The sequence below is a fragment of the Aotus nancymaae genome, unplaced genomic scaffold (genome assembly GCF_030222135.1).
Source record: "Aotus nancymaae isolate 86718 unplaced genomic scaffold, 86718_ANA_hifiasm-v0.15.2.pri h1tg000020l, whole genome shotgun sequence".
NCBI classification, from domain to species: Eukaryota; Metazoa; Chordata; class Mammalia; order Primates; family Aotidae; genus Aotus; species Aotus nancymaae.
In genome coordinates this window covers 70985544-71004109 of record NW_026988432.1, presented here as the reverse complement: position 1 = coordinate 71004109, position 18566 = coordinate 70985544, and the positions used below count along the sequence as shown (strand labels likewise).

The 18566-nt window shown below is 47.7% G+C and overlaps 1 pseudogene; it reads left to right on the top strand.

Annotated features, from left to right (window-relative positions):
* Window positions 1-500: 500 nt before the first annotated feature.
* On the top strand, window positions 501-15058 carry LOC105730968 (argininosuccinate lyase-like; annotated as a pseudogene).
* The last annotated feature ends 3508 nt before the right edge of the window (window positions 15059-18566 follow it).

Genomic DNA, 18566 nt, shown 5'->3' with positions numbered 1-18566 from the left:
TGTCCTTAAAACGAAACAACAAGAAAACAGGACCATCACTCTGCACCTCTGCCTCCGCTCTGTCTACATGAACAAGGGGTTGGGCGTCTCACCTGCCTGGAGGAGATCTTGTATGAGCCCCAGCTATTTGTGGGGTTGGAAACCTCCTATGGCCAAGTCATACCCAAAATAGGCTTCTTCCCCTGTTCTAGACCCTGCCCAGAGATTCTGAGTGACAGAGGCTCAGGCTTCAGGTGTTCCTGGCAAATCTTCACCCCACGAGGTCCCACAGGTCAGGAGGAGCCACTGGTTCTCATGACCCGACTTCTGGTCTTTCTCTTAATTGCAATTCATCACTGAGAGATCAGTGGATCCCTCATTCAGGTGCAGTGCTGCAGGGCAACACTTCTTTCCAGGGGTGACCCAGGCCTGCAGGGTCCCAGTGTCAGTCACCGGCGGGCTTTGCCCAAGCCTGCACCCAAGCCCCTGTTCCTCCTCTCCCACAGGGAATGTGACGTCCACTTCCGGGGTACAGCCACCTGCAGAGGGCCCAACACATTTGCTGGAGCCACTGGATTCTGAGGTGAGCCAGGTGAGATTCAGGGGTCTTGCTACAGGGGAGGACCCCCAGCTGCCCTGACCCTCCTGTCCCTGGCTTCCCACAGTCGTGCCATGGCTCTAACCCAAGACTCTGAGTGGCTGCTGGAGGTGCAGAAGGGGATTGGTGTCCTGCTCCTGGGGTTGTGGGTGAGGCTCCACTGCCACTAGGGCCTGGTTGGGGGTGGCTGCTGCATAGCCTTAGGGAAAGTGGGACAGAAAGTCAGGTTATTTGCTCAGAGGGGGACCCTGCATGGAGTCCAAGCTCTCGCAAAGATGGGACATTCAAGCCAGTGAATGGGTCTGAGCAGGGCCAGAACTCCTGGTAAGCCCAACCTGCTGCCCTCAGCCTGACATATGGTGACATGTGTCAGGAGACAAGTGTCTTGCACTCAAGGCTACTTAGTGCTTGGAGATAAGTGTTCTGGGGACAGTTGGGGACAAGTGTTGTGCACCCAAGGGGACTGGGCCAGGAAAGAAGCTGAGCTCCAAGTGGTTGCCCTGGCAACAAGGACTTGGTTTTTTTGTGTGTGTGTGTGTGTTGTGTGTGTTTGTGTTGTGTGTGTGTGTGTCAGGGCTGCCTGCCAGAAGCCCTGGTCACCACGAATCCCTGTCCCTGCAGTGGGGCTATTGCAGGCAATCCCCTGGGTGTGGACCTAGAGCTGCTCGGAGCAGGTGAGATACCCTGCCCCTCCTCCCCAGGGAGAGTCACCCTCAGCACCTGCAAGGACACACAGACACACCTGAGACCAGAGGAGAGGGGCCTGTGGCTCCTGATGAAACCTTCATTCATTGCCTATGGGCGCTGTGGTCATCCAAGCCACGGGTCACCCATGGCAGTGTTGCCTGGTACTAAAAGACTCAGGGCTCCTGCCTCCCTCCTGGGACTGTGCAAAAGATCCCTCACTCCAGCTCCCGCCCCACCAGCCCTGATCCTTTTTCCAGGGGGAGGAGGCTGGGCAACCAGGTTGGGGGAGAGGAGGCCACTCCCTGTGCTCCAGCCCAGCCCCACTTCCTGCCACCCCCTAGAACTCAACTTTAGGGCCATCACTCTCAACAGCATGGGTGCCACCAGTGGTCGTGACTTCATGGTGAGTCTTGGGGAACCAGTCTCCTGCCCTGTGTCTCACTTTTGCCCCCAGCCCAGTGTCTCTCCAGTCTCCTCCCACCAATCTATGGTCAGGCTGGTTGTGGTGATGGTTGGACAATAAAGTGTAAACTTTAAATGGGTAAATTAGGTGGGGCACAATCACTCATGCCTATAATGCCAACATAATAAAACCTCATCTCTAATAAGAATACAAAATTTAATCAGGTGTGGTGGCAGGCACCTGTAATCTCAGATACTCAGGAGGCTGAGGCAGGAGAATCACTTGAACCCAGGAGGCTGAGGCTGCAGTGAGCCAAGATCATGCCAGTGCACTCCAGCCTTGACAATAAGAGTGAAACTCCACCTCAAAAAATAAAAATAAATGAATAAATTGGTAAATTGTATGTGAATGATAACTTAATAAAGCAGGTTTATTTAAAACAGCAACAATAACAAAAAACAGGCAAGGTGCAGTGGCTCACATTTGTAATCCCCAAACTTTGGGAGGTCAGGACAGGAACACTACTTGAGCCCAGGAGTTTCAGACGAGTCTGGGTGACATAGCAAGATCCCATCTTTACAAAAAAATGAAAATTTAGGTCAGGCATGGTGGCTCATGCCCCTAATTCCAGAAATTTGGGAGGCCAAGGCAGGCAGATCATGAGGTCAGGAAATCAAGACCACCCTGGTCAACATGTTGAAAGCCTGTCTCTACTAAAAATACAAAAATTAGCTGGGCATGTGTTGTTGGCCGTGAGATCGGCACTTCTGCCAAGGATCTCTTGACCAGCAAGAGGGTCCTAATACCTGGAAGAGAGAGTGCGCGGAAGAGAAGAGAAATGGGTCTGGAGGTCTGATAAGAGATATGCTCAGATCAGCGATTTATTCTTTGTGCACATGTTCTTATATATGATTTTACATACAGTGGCTGACGTCAGTCTTCTTACAGAATCATTATCAGAGGGAAAGAACAGAAAGTTACAAAGTAACCAAGGAAAGTACAAAATAACCAAGGAAGGGGACAACATACAAGTTTACCTAAAGGTCACAAAAGATTCTTATCCTCTTATCCATTGTTACAGAAAATGACGTTAAGACAGGTGGGCAAGCAATAAATCAGGAGGGGAAAAATTTTGTAGTGATTAAGTGAATGATCTCAATGCTTCTGTGACTACGGGTAAATAGAGTCATAGAACTAGCCCAGAACATTGACTTCAGGAGAAAAACAATAATCTGGCATTACTTCAGTCATGCCTTAGAAGCAGTGAACTGAGAGTGACTCTCTGCAAGCTTAACATTTCCCACGTCTTCCTGTAGCCACCTCACTCGACTGCACCCAGTGGAGAGAGACGTGTCTGGGCTCAAACCCCGTCATGGCGGAGACACGGAGGGGCCTCTACGCTGGTGGGGGATCCCCACATCTCCTCCATTTTTATTTTTTAAAATTGAGTTCAAATAGTTTGAACTGCAATTTCTGGATGGAGGAGAACACAAGGCGGAACAGGAAGGGCAGAAAAATGAGAAGCAGAAGGACACAGCCGCCAACAGCTATGATGCTTGAGAAGGATGGCAGGTGAAAAACCACGTGTCCAGGAAAACAAAGTGTTAACAATGTTACGGGCAACAGTATCATCCCGTGGAAGCACTTGGCGTGAGAAGTCAATAGCATGAATTTGTTGTTGAAGCTTGAGAATATCAAGGGACAAGTTATTATGACTCCAAATACCTTGTAAGTGAGCCTTAACTAAAGGCCATTGCCATTGAGTATCATTGTAAGGGGTATTGGTAACACAGATATACTTAAAATCAACATGACAACGTAACAGTAGACGGGATTGAATGTTGTACACTTTGTCACCCAATAAAGTAACAGTTTGTTTTAAAGCATTAAGTTTAACTTCTAGTTTTTTATCAATATCCATTTGAGTACCCATGGAAACAGAAATATTTTGGGCAAGGTGATTAACATAAGTAGCAGTTTGAACACTATGAGCAAGGCCAACAGCTGCTGTGGCAGCAGTGGCAACAATAGAAACAATAGCTAGAATACCAGTAACAAGTAAACCAATGAAGCATTTAGGGCGAAGAAGGAGGTCCCGCATTTGGTGGAGGATTTGAAGACTGAGTTCTTCATACCAGGGACCAGAAATATTAACAGGGAGCATAACATAAGGCGGTTGATGAACAACAAGAATAGTGGGTGTAGGAAAAACTGAGGAATCCAAACAATTGGTAAGAGTACAGGAGGAACAAGAAATAAAGTATTGTCCAGAGGTAAAAGTAATATTGATAGAACCATAAAGAAGAGCATAAGGAGCAGCAACACAAGCTTTAACATAATGACGGTGATAAGGAGAAGATGAAGGGACATATGTAGGGCTACGAGAGCCAACTTTGTAATAAGCAGGCACCAAAGCAGGAAAGAGTCGCCAAAGAGAAGGGAATAGTCGACCAGAGGGAGTGGAGACAAGGGGAGTGCTCCAACCACCGGGGACATGGTAATGAGGAGCAAAGTTATTAAGAGGAAAGGGAACAGACCAATCATATAAAGTAAAACCAGAAGACAAGGTATACCGTACAGCTTGATGGACTGTGTAACAGGTTCTCCATGGAGGAAAGGAATCAAAAGAGTGATTAGTAGGGTAGCAACGAGGTCTATCCTTACCAGGGAAATGAGGAGAAGTAAGATTTCAGGATTCCTTAATGGCATAATAAAACAAATACCAATTTCGAGAGAAATCGTTTTCACCAGGGAGTAAATCAGAAGGACCTTCGTAGGTAGTAAGTTGTTTAAAATCCAAATGAAAGCAGTAAGGAGAGGTTTTGAAAGGGGTAACAGGTAAGGGAGAGAATCTAGGAAGGTCTGGAAAAGCAGTGTCTGAATAAGCAGGGGCATGAAAACACATGGGAGGACTGGCAGCTTGAGCTACATAAGAGTAGGGAGAAGATTGAGGAATAATATGAGTAGAAGAGGGAAGTCCAAAAACAGAGGTATCATTGAGGTAAACAGAGAAAGAAGGATTATTCCAAGTGACCGGGCGAAGAACTGGGGGATCGGGAACATAGGCCCAAAGAACCTGAGAATCAGGCAACGGTTGAGCCTGAGCTTGAACTGGAGTAATGGTTTGACATGACAGAATAGCCAACATAGCCAAAAAAAAATTAGAAGGAGTACGAGACTGTCCTTGTTCACGAATGAGGCGGGAGGCTTCAGCGCTGAGACGGCGTATTTGATTCCAGGTGGGAAGGGACACTGCACGATGAGGCGTTGGAGAGTCGGGGCGACGTCTACAGCGTTGTCTGCGAAGGTGACTGGAGTTATTCTGAGGCGTTGTCACATGAAGACGGCGAAAGCGGGGGATGAGGCTTCGTGGAGAGTTGCGAGGGGGCATGGTTGACAAGACATTCAGGAACCCAGACAGGAGATTCAGCGGACCTGGGGAAAACACAAACATGTCCTCATCCCCATATGAGGACGGGATCAGGCCCATGCCATTGGTTAGAGAGAGAGTCTTTCCACAAAACCTCAGGAGTAGGTTTGTTTTGGGGATGCCAAAAGCGATCAGCTGATGAACGGCCTTCAGTATCTAAAGTTAAAAAGTTGAGAACATACAGGGCATGGTTCAATCTGTTGTGAGGAGACTTAAGCAAAAGGGCAGAAGAAGGGTCATGTTGTAATTTCTGTAAAAGAGTTTTTAAAACAGAGTGGAAACGTTCCACGATTCCTTGACCCTGAGGATTGTAAGGAATGCCCGTTCGGTGAGAGATCTGAAATTGAGAACAAAAGGAAGCAAAAGCTTTGCTAACATAAGCTGGTCCATTATCTGTCTTTAAGATTTTTGGAACACCTAGAATAGAAAAAACTCGTAGGCAATGAGCAACAACATCTCTAACAGCTTCACCTGTATGTGCAGAAGCAACAGCAAAATGAGAATAAGTGTCAATGGTAACATGAACATATTGCAATTTACCAAAGGGAGAAAAATGAGTAACATCCATTTGAAAAATATGAGCAGGCAGGAGACCTCGAGGGTTAATTCCTAAATGATGAGTAACAGGCAAGTGTGGAGCACAAGCCACAAAAGATTTAACTATGTGTCGAGCTTGTTCTCTGGTAATCTTGAACTGTAACCTGAGACTGCGAGCATTTTGATGATGAAGTGTATGAGAGGCCTGTGCTTGCTGAACCGATGTTAAAACAGGAAAAACTTGTTGAGTAAGTTGGTCAGCAAAGGCGTTTCCTTCAGCCAGAGGTCCTGGAAGGAAAGAATGAGCTCTGATATGTCCAATAAAAAATGGGGAAAGACGGCGACGGATAACTTGCTGTAAAGGAAGAAGAAGATGAATTATGGAAGAGGAGTCTGAAAGAGAAAGGGGAGCAGTTTCAAGATGTTGAACCAAATTAACTACATATTGACTGTCAGAATATAAATTTAAAGGTACATCACAATTAGTAAGGACGTGCTGAACAGCAAGCAATTCCACACGCTGGGCAGAGGTTTCTTTGGTCTGAAAAGAAAAAGGCTGTTGGTTAATGGTGCCAGCAGCGAGACCTGTGGATGAGCCATCGGTGAAAGCCAATGCTGCAGAAGGCAGAGGAGTTTTTACACAATTTTGAGGGAAAATGAGAGAGCATTGTGAATAAAAATGTAAAATCTTGTCAGCTGGATAATGACAGGAGATCTGACCAGGATAACCTGCAAATGCTAATTGCCAAGAGTCACAAAATTGCCAAAGCCACTGCTGCTGTGCAGTGGAATAGGGAACAATAATGGTAGGTGGTTCAAATCCAAACAGAGTAAGAGCACGCTGTCTGCCTTTGGTGATTAAAATAGCCACAAGATCATAATAAGGGGAAATAACTTTAGATCGGGTGGCAGGAAGATGCATCCATTTCAAAACTCCTTGTTGCCAGAAAACACCAGTAGGAGTATAGGCAGTGCGTAGCACACAATAAGACCATGCAGCATCATTTTTAATTCTAGACAGCTTTTGTTGTGATAGAGCGTGATGAACCAACTGTAAAGCTTCTGAGGCTTCAGGAGACAAAGACCTGGGAGAGGTTGGATTAGAAGAGCCTTTCAGGATATCAAATAAAGGCTTCAACTGACCAGTAGTTAATTTTAAACTAGGACGAATCCAATTGATATCACCCAAAAATTTTTGGAAATCATTCAAGGTTTTAAGATTAGCCGTGGACAAAATGGGAGTTTTAAAGGACACATGGTTGTGTTCAATTAAGCGGCCAAGATAATGGTAGGGAGTAACAGTCTGAATTTTATCAGGGGCAATGACAAGATGAGCTTTGTCAAGGCATTGCTGTAAGGAGAAAAATGCTTTAGACAACAGTATCTCTGTGGGAGCTGCTAATAATAAATCATCCATGTAATGTAAAAGGAGCACGTCAGGGAAATCCTGGCGAACAGGAAAAATAGCTTTAGCAACATAAGACTGGCATAATGTAGGACTGTTTGCCATGCCTTGTGGAAGAACGACCCACTCATATTGATCATAAGGGCGTTCAAAATTAGTTGATGGAATACTAAAAGCAAAGCGTTTGCAATCAGCAGGTGACAATGGAATAGTAAAAAAGCAGTCCTTTAAATCAATGACTATCAAATGCCAGTGTTGCGGAACAACAACAGGAGAAGGCAAACCAGGTTGTAAAGGTCCCATAATTTCCATAGTTTCATTAACTTTTCTAAGGTCTTGTAATAAACGCCATTTACCAGATTTTTTCTTTATGACAAAAACAGGAGAGTTCCAAGGACTGTTAGTAGGACGAATATGTCCGGCAGCAAGTTGTTCCCGAACCAACTCACGGGCTGCAGAAATCTTTTCAGAGGACAGGGGCCACTGTTCTACCCACACTGGGACATCAGATTTCCATGTGATGGCATCAGCATGAGCATCGGGAATTACAGTGGTCCCTTGGAAAAATAACCTAGTCCAGAACGATCGGTTTTTTGTGACAAGGAAAGCGGCTCAGGCATTCCCTGCAAATATTTTCCTAGTCCTTTAGAAGGCTGATAACCTTGCTGTAACATCATATTTAAAGCTTTACCACCAGTAACCAAATGAGTCCCCATAGCCTCCAGGACATCACGGCCCCAGAGGTTAAGAGGAATGCCAGTGACAATGTACGGGCGAAAGGAGCCAGAATGGCCCTCATGATCTGTCCAGGAAAGCAGATCAGCAGATTGCAAGGGATGATTACTCATTCCTATACCTTGTAGGGCTGTCATGGTAGGGGTGGCTGGCCAAGAAGAAGGCCAGAACTTAGAAGAGATAACAGAGACATCAGCTCCAGTATCCAAAAGACCTTTGAAAGATTTTCCATTAATTGTAAGACACAATTCAGGCCTAGTGGCAGAAATTGATTGTATCCAATAAGCATAAGAGGAAGATCCAAAACCACGATCTCCTCTGGAGTCATTTACAAGTGGCGAGCCAATTTGCAAATTAACAGGTATGAGCAACAACTGAGCAAAGGGTTGATCAGGGGCAAGTGTATAAACACCTGTGGGAGACCAAATCATGACTTTGATTTCACCTGTATAGTCAGAATCAATAACACCAGGGAGAACTTGAAGACCTTTTAAGGAGAAACTGCTGCATCCTAAGACAAGACCAACATGATTAGGAGGTAAAGGGCCAAAAACACCAGTGGGGATGGCCTGTGGTCCCATATCAGGAGTTAATATTTGAGTGGCGGAGGGACAGATGTCAAGTCCGGCACTGTTTGGGGTTGCTCGGAAGAGCTGAGAAATGGATTTTGGGGAATGTGGGATTGCCCGAGTTGTTGAGGGGGCCGGGGCAGCCCCCTCTGGGAGTTTCCCGAACGTGGTTGCAGTGGGTTACCCTGAGCATCACGTTTAGAGTGACACTCATTAGCCCAATGATTACCACGGTGGCAACGTGGGCATTCCCCTGGTTGCCGGGGAGATGGCTTTGCAGGCGTGGGAGGAGCCAGCAATGACAAAAGCGGCGGAGAGGGCTGGACAGGTGCTTTACATGACTTAGCAAAATGTCCGAGACCACCACAGCGGAAACATTTCAGATTAGGTTTGGTCTGATTAGATTTTTGTTTAAGAAAAGTAGTAACAGTCATACCGGCCTGAGCTGCAGCCATGGCCAGACCCTGTTGGTAAGCGGGTCCAATATCAGCACACAGGCGAATGTAACCTTGGAGATCCACCTTGTGGCGCCAAGGTCTAATAGCAGCCTGACAGGCAGCGTTTGCATTTTCAAAAGCCAACTGCTTAACAAGCATAGAGGCAGTGTCTGCTGTTGTGTGGTGTCAATTAGAACTTCTGAAAGAGTTTCAACATCAGGAAGCGGCGGGATATCAGGATCGGGGAGAGTATGAGGCTCAGGTGGAGGGGGAACAGAAAAAGATGTAGAAACATCAGGCATGGAAGTATACGAAGGAGCAGTAGCAGCAGGAGGTTTGCAAGGACAAACACAATCACGCAATTTTGGCCAAACAGAAAGTAAAACAGCTGACTGAGGCAAAGACTCATTGTGGGCACAAAATTGATCAATCTTTTCACCTATAGCAAGCCAAGCAGCTTCATCAAGAAAACCACCTTCAGGAGCCCAAGGGCAAATTTCACGAACAATGTGCACAAATTCCTCCACAGTTTTCTGCTTAACATTATGACCATGAGACTTAATCATAGAATGCAACAACTGAATAAACATATTATGTTCCTTAGACTCAATGTTTCCCATAGTTTTACTCCAGATTGATAATAAAATCAACAGCTTATATTTACAAGATTAAAAGTAACCAAAAACTCACTTACTGAACTGCCGGCCCTTCACTGTTAATTGAATTGAGCGTCACTGTAGTCTCTCGTGTCCAGGCCCCACGGCGTTGGGCGCCAGATGTTGTTGGCCGTGAGATCGGCACTTCTGCCAAGGATCTCTTGACCAGCAAGAGGGTCCTAATACCTGGAAGAGAGAGTGCGCGGAAGAGAAGAGAAATGGGTCTGGAGGTCTGATAAGAGATATGCTCAGATCAGCGATTTATTCTTTGTGCACATGTTCTTATATATGATTTTACATACAGTGGCTGACGTCAGTCTTCTTACAGAATCATTATCAGAGGGAAAGAACAGAAAGTTACAAAGTAACCAAGGAAAGTACAAAATAACCAAGGAAGGGGACAACATACAAGTTTACCTAAAGGTCACAAAAGATTCTTATCCTCTTATCCATTGTTACAGAAAATGACGTTAAGACAGGTGGGCAAGCAATAAATCAGGAGGGGAAAAATTTTGTAGTGATTAAGTGAATGATCTCAATGCTTCTGTGACTACGGGTAAATAGAGTCATAGAACTAGCCCAGAACATTGACTTCAGGAGAAAAACAATAATCTGGCATTACTTCAGTCATGCCTTAGAAGCAGTGAACTGAGAGTGACTCTCTGCAAGCTTAACATTTCCCACGTCTTCCTGTAGCCACCTCACTCGACTGCACCCAGTGGAGAGAGACGTGTCTGGGCTCAAACCCCGTCATGGCGGAGACACGGAGGGGCCTCTACGCTGGTGGGGGATCCCCACAGGCATGGTGGTGGGCACCTGTAGTCCCAGCTAATCCAGAAGGTGAGGTGGGAGAATCATTTGAACCTGGGAAGCAGAGACTGCAGTGAGCCAAGATCTCACCACTGCACTCCAGTCTGATGACAGAACGAGACTATGTCTCAAAAAAAATTTAGCCAGGTCCCCCCACCACCTAACCTTCTCCCACCCACTGTATGGTCAGGCTGGGTGGGGATGGAAGAGGCCTGGTGACTGGAAACCTTTTCTCCCTCCCAGCCAAGTTCCTATTCTGGGTTTCACTCTGCATGACCCACCTCAGCAGGATGGCCAAGGACCTCATCCTCTACAGCATCAAGTAATTCAGCTTCATGTAGCTCTCAGATGCCTACAGGTAAGCCCCACACTGCCACGTCCACCTGCCCCTCCAGGACTCTGTGTTCCCCACCCACCTTGGGCATGGCTTCCTTCCTCCCTGCCCTACCCCTCTGTCAGACCTGGCTAGTGCGCTGCTGGACCAGCTAAGGGTCCAGTCCCTTCAGTGCCTGCACTTCTGTCCCTAGCACCAAAAGCAGACTGATGCCCCAGGGAAAAAAAAAAAAAAAAAAAACTCCACAGCTTGGAGGTGATCTGGAGCAATGTGGGGTGTGTTTTTGGGCAGGTGAGCAGGGCAGGGAAAGGGGTGGGGCTGATGAGGGGTGGCCAGGGGGCAGGATCCTGGATTCAGACCCTGTGCCTCCCTTTCCCCACATTGTGCCGGGCTCCTGATCACCCTCAAGGGACTTCCCAGCATGTCCAATAAATATTTACAGGTTCAAGACTGGGGATGGTGGGGGGGTCTCACCTGCCTACACACCATGTGCCAGATCTCAGGGTTCTGGTACACCCAGGCAGGGGCCCCCTGGGATTGCCATACATCCTCCCATCCTGTGCACTCAGCCCCATTCATGGCTGCCTTTAGAGCTCTCTGTCCTTCCTTTGTTGGGGTACTGAGTGTTCTTCTCATGGAAGGCAGTGGGGATGCCTCAGTTGAGGGTAGGACTGCAGGGACCCTGGGTGCCAGGGGGCTACTGCTAGGCCCTCATCTCCTGCAGTGTGCCTCCCAGGAAGACAAGAAAGCTATGTTTAACTGTCGGACACAATGAGTGCTGTGCTCCAGGTGGCCACTGATGTCTCTATGCTGCAGGCAAGACACCACCCACCTGCCTCTCCTCCCCTAGGTTCCAGGCACTGGGGTGGGCATGCCAGGAGGGTGGCCTTGGAAGGAGATGAGGTGGGGCTGGAGGACCTGGGACAGGGAAGGAGAGGTGTGCTCACTCCTGTTCCTAGGGAACAGGAGAGGGAATCCCACACTTTGGGAGGCGAAGGCGAATGGATCACTTGAGGTCACGGGTTTGAGACCAGCCTGGCCAACGTGGTGTAACCATGTCTCTACTAAAAATACAAAAATTAGCAGGACATGGAGGACCACGTCTGTAATCCCAAATACTCAGGAGGCTGAGCTAGGAGAATGGCTTGAACCTGGGAGATGGAAATTGCAGTGAGCCGAGATCATGCCACTGCACACCAGCCTGGACAACAGGGTGAAATTCTATCTTCAAATATATAATAAATTAAATATCTAAAACCATTATTTTTTAGAGACAGGGTCTCTCTCTTTCACCCAGGCTGGAATGCAGTGATGTGGTTGTAGCTCACTGCAGTCTCAAACCCCTAGGCTCAAGCAATCCTCACACCTCAGTCTCTGGAGTAGCTGGGACTACAGGTGTGCACCACCACACCTGGCTAATTCTTTTATTTTTTGTAGAGACAGGGTCTCCCTATGTGGACCAGGTTGGTCTCAAACTCCTGGCCCCAAGCCTGTCTTCCACCTTCATCTCCAAAAATGTGGGGCTTACAGGCATGAGCCTTTTTGCCTAGCTGATTTCTTTTAAAATCAATTATTATGGGAAATTTCTGTATATAACAGGTAGAGAATGCATAATAAATCCTATGTACTGACACCCAACTTCAACAATAATCAACTCATGGTCATTCTGGCTCCAGTTGTCTTTACCCACAGCCCTCCCCCACTCCTTCACCCCATTATTATTTTGAAGCAAATTCTCCTCATCACATCATTTCCTTACCATATATTTCAGGATGTGACTTGAAATCAGTGTTTCTTGGCTGGGATGGGAGACTATGCCTGTAATCCCATCACTTTGGGAGGCTAAGGTGGGCAGATCACTTAAGGTCAGGAGTTTGAGACCAGCCTGGCCAACACAGCAAAACCTCATCTCTACCAAAAAATATAAAAATTAGCTGGGCATGGTGGCACACAACTGTAATCCCAGCTACTCAGGAGGCTGAGGCAGGAGAATTGCTTGAACCTGGGCAATGGAGATTGCAGTGAGTGGAGATTGTGCCACTGCACTACAACCTGTTTGACAAAGCAAGACTCCATCTCAAAAGGAGGGGAAAAAAAGCAATGTTTCTCAGAGCTAGTACCCCAACTAGCAGCACCAGCATCACCTAAGAACTCCTGAGAAATGCAATGTGAGGCCCCACTCCAGATGGCTGGATTAGAGACTCTGGGGGTGGTCCCCAGCAATTTGTATTTTTTTTTTTTTGAGACGGAGTTTCGCTCTTGATACCCAGGCTGGAGTGCAATGGCGCGATCTCGGCTCACCGCAACCTCCGCCTCCTGGGTTCAGGCAATTCTTCTGCCTCAGCCTCCTGAGTAGCTGGGATTACAGGCACGCGCCACCGTGCCCAGCTAATTTTTTGTATTAGTAGAGACGGGGTTTCACCATGTTGACCAGGATGGTCTCGATCTCTTGACCTCGTGATCCACCCGCCTCGGCCTCCCAAAGTGCTGGGATTACAGGCGTGAGCCACCGCGCCCGGCCGCAATTTGTATTTTTAATAAATTCTCTAGTCACTAGACCTGGTGGCTCATGCTTGTAATCCCAGCACTTTGAGAGACTGAGGCAGGAGCATTGCTTGAGCCCAGGAGTTGAAACCCAGCCTGAGCAATGTAGTGAAACCCTGTCTCTAAAATTAAATTAGCCAGTCATGATGGTGTGTACCTGTGGTCCCAGCCACTCAGAAGACTGATGTGGGAGGATCCCTTGAGCCTAAGAGGTCAAGGATGCAGAGAACCATGATTGCACCATTACACTCTAACCTGGGTGACAGAGCAAGAACCTGTTTCAAAAAAAAAAAAAAAAGCCCAAAACAAAAGCCCAAAACAGGCCTGATGTTGTGTCTCACACCTGTAATCCCAACACATTGGGGAAGCCAATACAGGTGGATCATAGGGTCAAGAGATCAAGACCATTCTGGCCAATGTGGTGAAACCCCATCTCCAGTAAAAATACAAAAAAATGCTAGCTAGGTATGATGACACACGCCTGTAGTCCCAGCTACTTGGAAGGCTGAGGCAGGAGAATTGTTTGAACCTGGGAGGCAGAGGTTGCAGTACGCCAAGATGGTGCCACTGCACTCCAGCCTGGTGACATAGCAAGACTCCATCTCAAAAAATAGTCCAAAACAACAACAACAACAAATTATCTGGGCACAGTGGCATGTGCACCTGTAGTCTCAGCTACTTGGAAGGCCGAGGCTAGAAGATCACTTGAGCTAGGTAGGCCCAGGCTCCGGTGAGATATGACGGCCACTGCACTCCAGCCTGGGCAACAGAGCAAGACCCTGTGTCCTGAAAAAGAAAACAAATCCTCCAGGAACTTCTGATGCACGCTAAAGATAAGGACTCTGAAAATAAAAAGGCCAGTAAAATATACAGGCCAGTAAGCATTAATGGCACACTTAATACTATCAATAATTATGAGAAGACGGTTTAAGCTGAGAGAGACAGATCTGAGTGGGTAACAGAGGATCTGCCCAAGACAGGAACGTTCTGTCAGAGGGGCAGATCCTGGGCCCGAAGCTTCAGACCCCAGGGTCTCCATGGCTCATTACTCACACACCTGCATCCCCAGATTCACAAAGAGAACATGGGACAGGCTCTCAACCCCAACACACTGGCCACTGAACTCACATACTACCTGGTCCACAAAAGGGTGAGTGTGTAGCAGCCAGAGGGAGGATAAGGAGATACGGTGTCTGCCAGAGGGCATGGAGCTCAGGAAGGGGCATAGGGGGCCAGGTCTGGTGGCTCACACGTGTAATCCCAGCACTGTGGGAGGCTTAGGCAGGTGGGCCACTTGAGGCCAGGAGTTTGAGACCAGCCTGGTCAACATGGTGAAACCTCATCTCTACTAAAAATACAAAAATTAGCCAGACATGGTGGCACACTCCTGTAATCCCAGCTACTCAGGAAGCTGAGGCAGGAGAATCTCTTGAACCTGGAAGGTAGAGGTTGCAGTGAGATGAGATTGCCCCACTGCCCTCCAGCCTGGGTGACAGAGCAAGACTTTGTATCAAAAAAAAAAGGAAGGGGTACAGGCAATGGAGGCAGATAAGGGCATGGAGGAAACTGCTTCAGTACCACCTTCTTCCCTGGCACCCACATGCCATTCCACCAGGCCCATGAGGCCTCTAGGAAAGCCGTGTTCATGGCTGAGACAAAGCTGTCTCTGCAAGAGCTGCAGACCACCAGGTATGGCCCACTTGCCCACACTGCCTCCTAGAAGGTGAGCCTGGGTGCCTGGAGGCTGGGGTGGCCTGGTGCCCTGTCCCACCTCTTCCTCTCTCCTGAGCCTCCTGTTCTTGAGCAAGATGAGCTGAGTGTGGGTCTATGAGCACAGCATGGAGCAGTATGGTGCCCTGAGCAGCCCTGCGTGCTCCAGTGTTGACTGAGAGATCTTCCAGGTGCAGGCGGTACTGCAGGAACAGCAGGCCTAGGTCCTTCAGCGCCTGCTCCCAAATAAAGTGAGTGTGAGAGGAGACTGCTGAGTGTTTCCTTCTCCAGCCTGGCTCCCTGTATCTGAGCTTTTGGGACTGGTCAGTGGGGATAGTCAGGGACTGGAGAGGCAGGACAGGGTGGCCTGTAACCTCAGAACTTTGGAAGGGCAAGGTGCGAGGATGTTTGAGTTCAGGAGTTCGAGATCAGCCTGGGCAACACAGAGAGACCCCATCTCTACCCAATAATAAAACAAATAATTAGCCTGGCATGGTGGTACATGCATATAGTCCCAGATAGTCATAAGGCTGAGGTGAGAGGATCACTTTCTCCCAGGAGTGACAGCTGCAGTGAGCTATGATAATGACACTGCATTCTAGCCTGGACAACAGAGTGAGACCTTGTCTCTTTAAAAAAATGGAAGTGGAGAAAACTGGGCAAGGCCAGTGAAAGTCATAGATGGGAAGGGAAGAGAGGGCTCCAGTCACAGTCTCTGCCCTGTGCAGGGCCCATTCCCTTCAAACAGGTATCACAGTGACCTCCTAGGCCAGGAGTAGTGGCTCACACCTGTAATCTTAGCACTTTGGGAGCCCTGGGCAACATAGCAAGACCTGAGCTACCACATTAAAAAATAATAATAATAAATAAAACTAGGCAAGTCAGGCACGGGGACTCACACCTGTAATTTCAGCACTGTAGCAGGGTGAGACTGGTGGATCACTTGAGGTCAGGAGTTAAGAAATGCTGGGCCAACATGATGAAATCCCATCTCAAATACAAATACAGCCATCAGCTAGGTGTGGTGGCACATGCCTGTAATCCCAGCTACTCAGAAAGCTGAGGCAGTACAATGGCTTGAACCCAGGAAGCAGAGGTTGCAGTGAGCTGAGATCACACTACTGCACTCCAGCCTGGGCCACAGAGTAGAATTCTGTCTAAAAACAACAACGACAAAAACAACAACAAAAAACTAGCTGGGTTGTGGTGGTGTGTTCCTATAGTCCAGGCTACTTGAAGGCTGAGGCAGGAGGATTGCTTGAGCCTAGCAGAGGGAGGAGGCTGCAGTGAGCTGTGATGGCACCACTCTACTCCAGCCTGGGTAACAGCAAGACCCTGTCCCTAAAAGAAAAAAAAAAGGGAAATGTCTGAAACTTACATTTTATTAACAGCTAAGATAAACAACCTAAACTCAAGGAAGAATGAATAACCCCTACCAAGTGATCTTTGGAGCAATGACATATTTTGTGAACTAAAGAACCAAGGCTGGGTGCAGTGGCTCATGCCTGTAATCCCAGCACTTTGGGAAGCTGAGGTGGGCAGATCACCTGAGGCCAGGAGTTGGAGACCAGCCTGGCCAACATGGTGAATCCATGTCTTTACTGAAAATGCAAAAGAAATTAGCCAGGCATGGTGGCACATGCCTGTAATCACAGGTAGCTATGATTACTAGCTGGTGTGGTAGTATGTGCCAATAGTCCAGGCTACTTGGGAGGCTAAGGTGAAAGAATCACTTGAATCCTGTAGATAGAGGAAGTTTCAGTGAGCTGAGATTGTGCCACTGCACTATAGCCTGGGCAACAGAGTGAGACTTACTCTCAAAAAAATAATAATAATAAGCCAAACTCCAGCAGTGAGGATGTGACACCAAATCTCCAAAGGGCTCAAAGCTCTGGGTCACAGATAAAATCTTCCAGAGCAGTTGTTCTCAGACTGTCATTCCTGGCCATCTTAACTATCACCAAGGAGCTTGTTAGAAATGCAAACTTTCTGGCTGGGCTTGGTGGTTCACCCCTCTAATCCCAGCACTTTGGGAGTCTGAGGTGGGTGAATCACCTGAGATCAAGAGTTCAAGACCAGCATGACCAACATGGTGAAATGCCACCTCTGCTAAAAGTACAAAAATTAGCCGGGCGTGGTGGGGCATGCCTGTAATCTCAGCTACCTGGAGGCTGTAGCAGGAGAATCACTTGAATCTAGGAGGTGGAGGCTGCAGTGAGATGACATCATGCCACTGCACTCCAGCCTAGGTGACAGAGTGAGACTGTTTTAAAAAAATAAAACAAAGCAACAACAACAACAAAACAGTGACTTCCTAAAAAGAAAAAGATAAAAGCATGGCTTGATGGTGTGCACCTGTAATCTCAGTTACTCAGGAGGCTAAGCCAGGATTGCTTGATGCTAGGAGTTCAAGACTGACCTAGGCAACATTTTGAGACTCTGTCTCATTGGCAGGGTAGTGGTGAATGTGACCTCCTGCCTTGGGTTTCATTGGAAGCACTGGTGGGACCTGATGGGCATGGGTGGCCCCATCAGTCACTGTTCATCTCCCTTTCTTCCAGCATCCTCTGGGTGTCCCCCTGCCCTCATTCACTCCTTGCTGAACTTACCCTTTTCTAGACCATTCAGGCATCATCAAGGGGCATTCCTTGGGCTGAAGCCTGTACCAGGGCTTCAGGGGTGACCTGTGCCCTCCTAAAGGACATGGAGTGTGGAGTGGTAAAGTCAGCCACCCAGCTAATATGTGATGCCAGGCACTGGGTTAGCTTCCTGCAAAACAGACACCTCCTCCACTCTAGAGATTAATGTACAGATAAATTCCCCCACACTGGCCTTGAGGGGAGTGTGGCTGGGATGTAGGGCCTGGAAGGTACCTGCCCCATGCAGCTGTCAAGGGAGGCATGGCCACAGAAAGCCTGCAGAGGGCACTGAGGCCAGGCTGGGCACATGGCAAGTGTTCAGTAGAAAGCCCATGATGACACAGAGACCTCTTCTACACAAATACCACCAAACTCCTGGTAAGAGATGTCTGAAATTAGAGGTCAAGTATGGTGGTTTATACATGTAATCTCAACACTTTGGGACACCAAGGTGGAGGATCATTTGAAGCCAGGAGTTCAGTTCAATACCAGACAGGGCAATATAGCAAGATCCCAGCTACCACATTAAAAGAAAAAGAAAAGAAGAAAAAAAAAACAAGCCAATAATGGTGGCTCACATCTGTAATCTCAGCACCCTGGGAGGCTGAGGCAGGTGGATCACTTGAGTCCAGGCATTTGAGACTGGCCTTGTCCTCTGTAGGAATGAATTGGGTTGTCTTAACATGATAATTAATAAGAAAGCACATCTGGGTAGGGTGATGACTCATGTTTTGTAAATGCTTCATGGTCATAAGGGGATAAATTATTCATCAGCCCAAGCAGTCTCCAGGGTACAGTGTCTCAGGGACACCTCCATCCTCCACATATTGCCCCTGTCAGCATGATCAATCAACCAACTAGCAGTCACTAACTACCCTTTCCCGAATCTTGTGCAGGATGCAGGTAGGTATTGTATGTAGGACCTGACTCCTAAAAATTGGAAGGTAAGTCACAAACATGAGCAAAAAAAGAAGTATCAAAGGAGTCTGCAAAAGTACCAAATGCTATGTGATAATCTGGCAGACAAAAAGAGCTTTCAGAATCCAGAGAAGGGCAAGGTTGCTTTTGGCTTGGATGGTCCAGGGAGGCATCC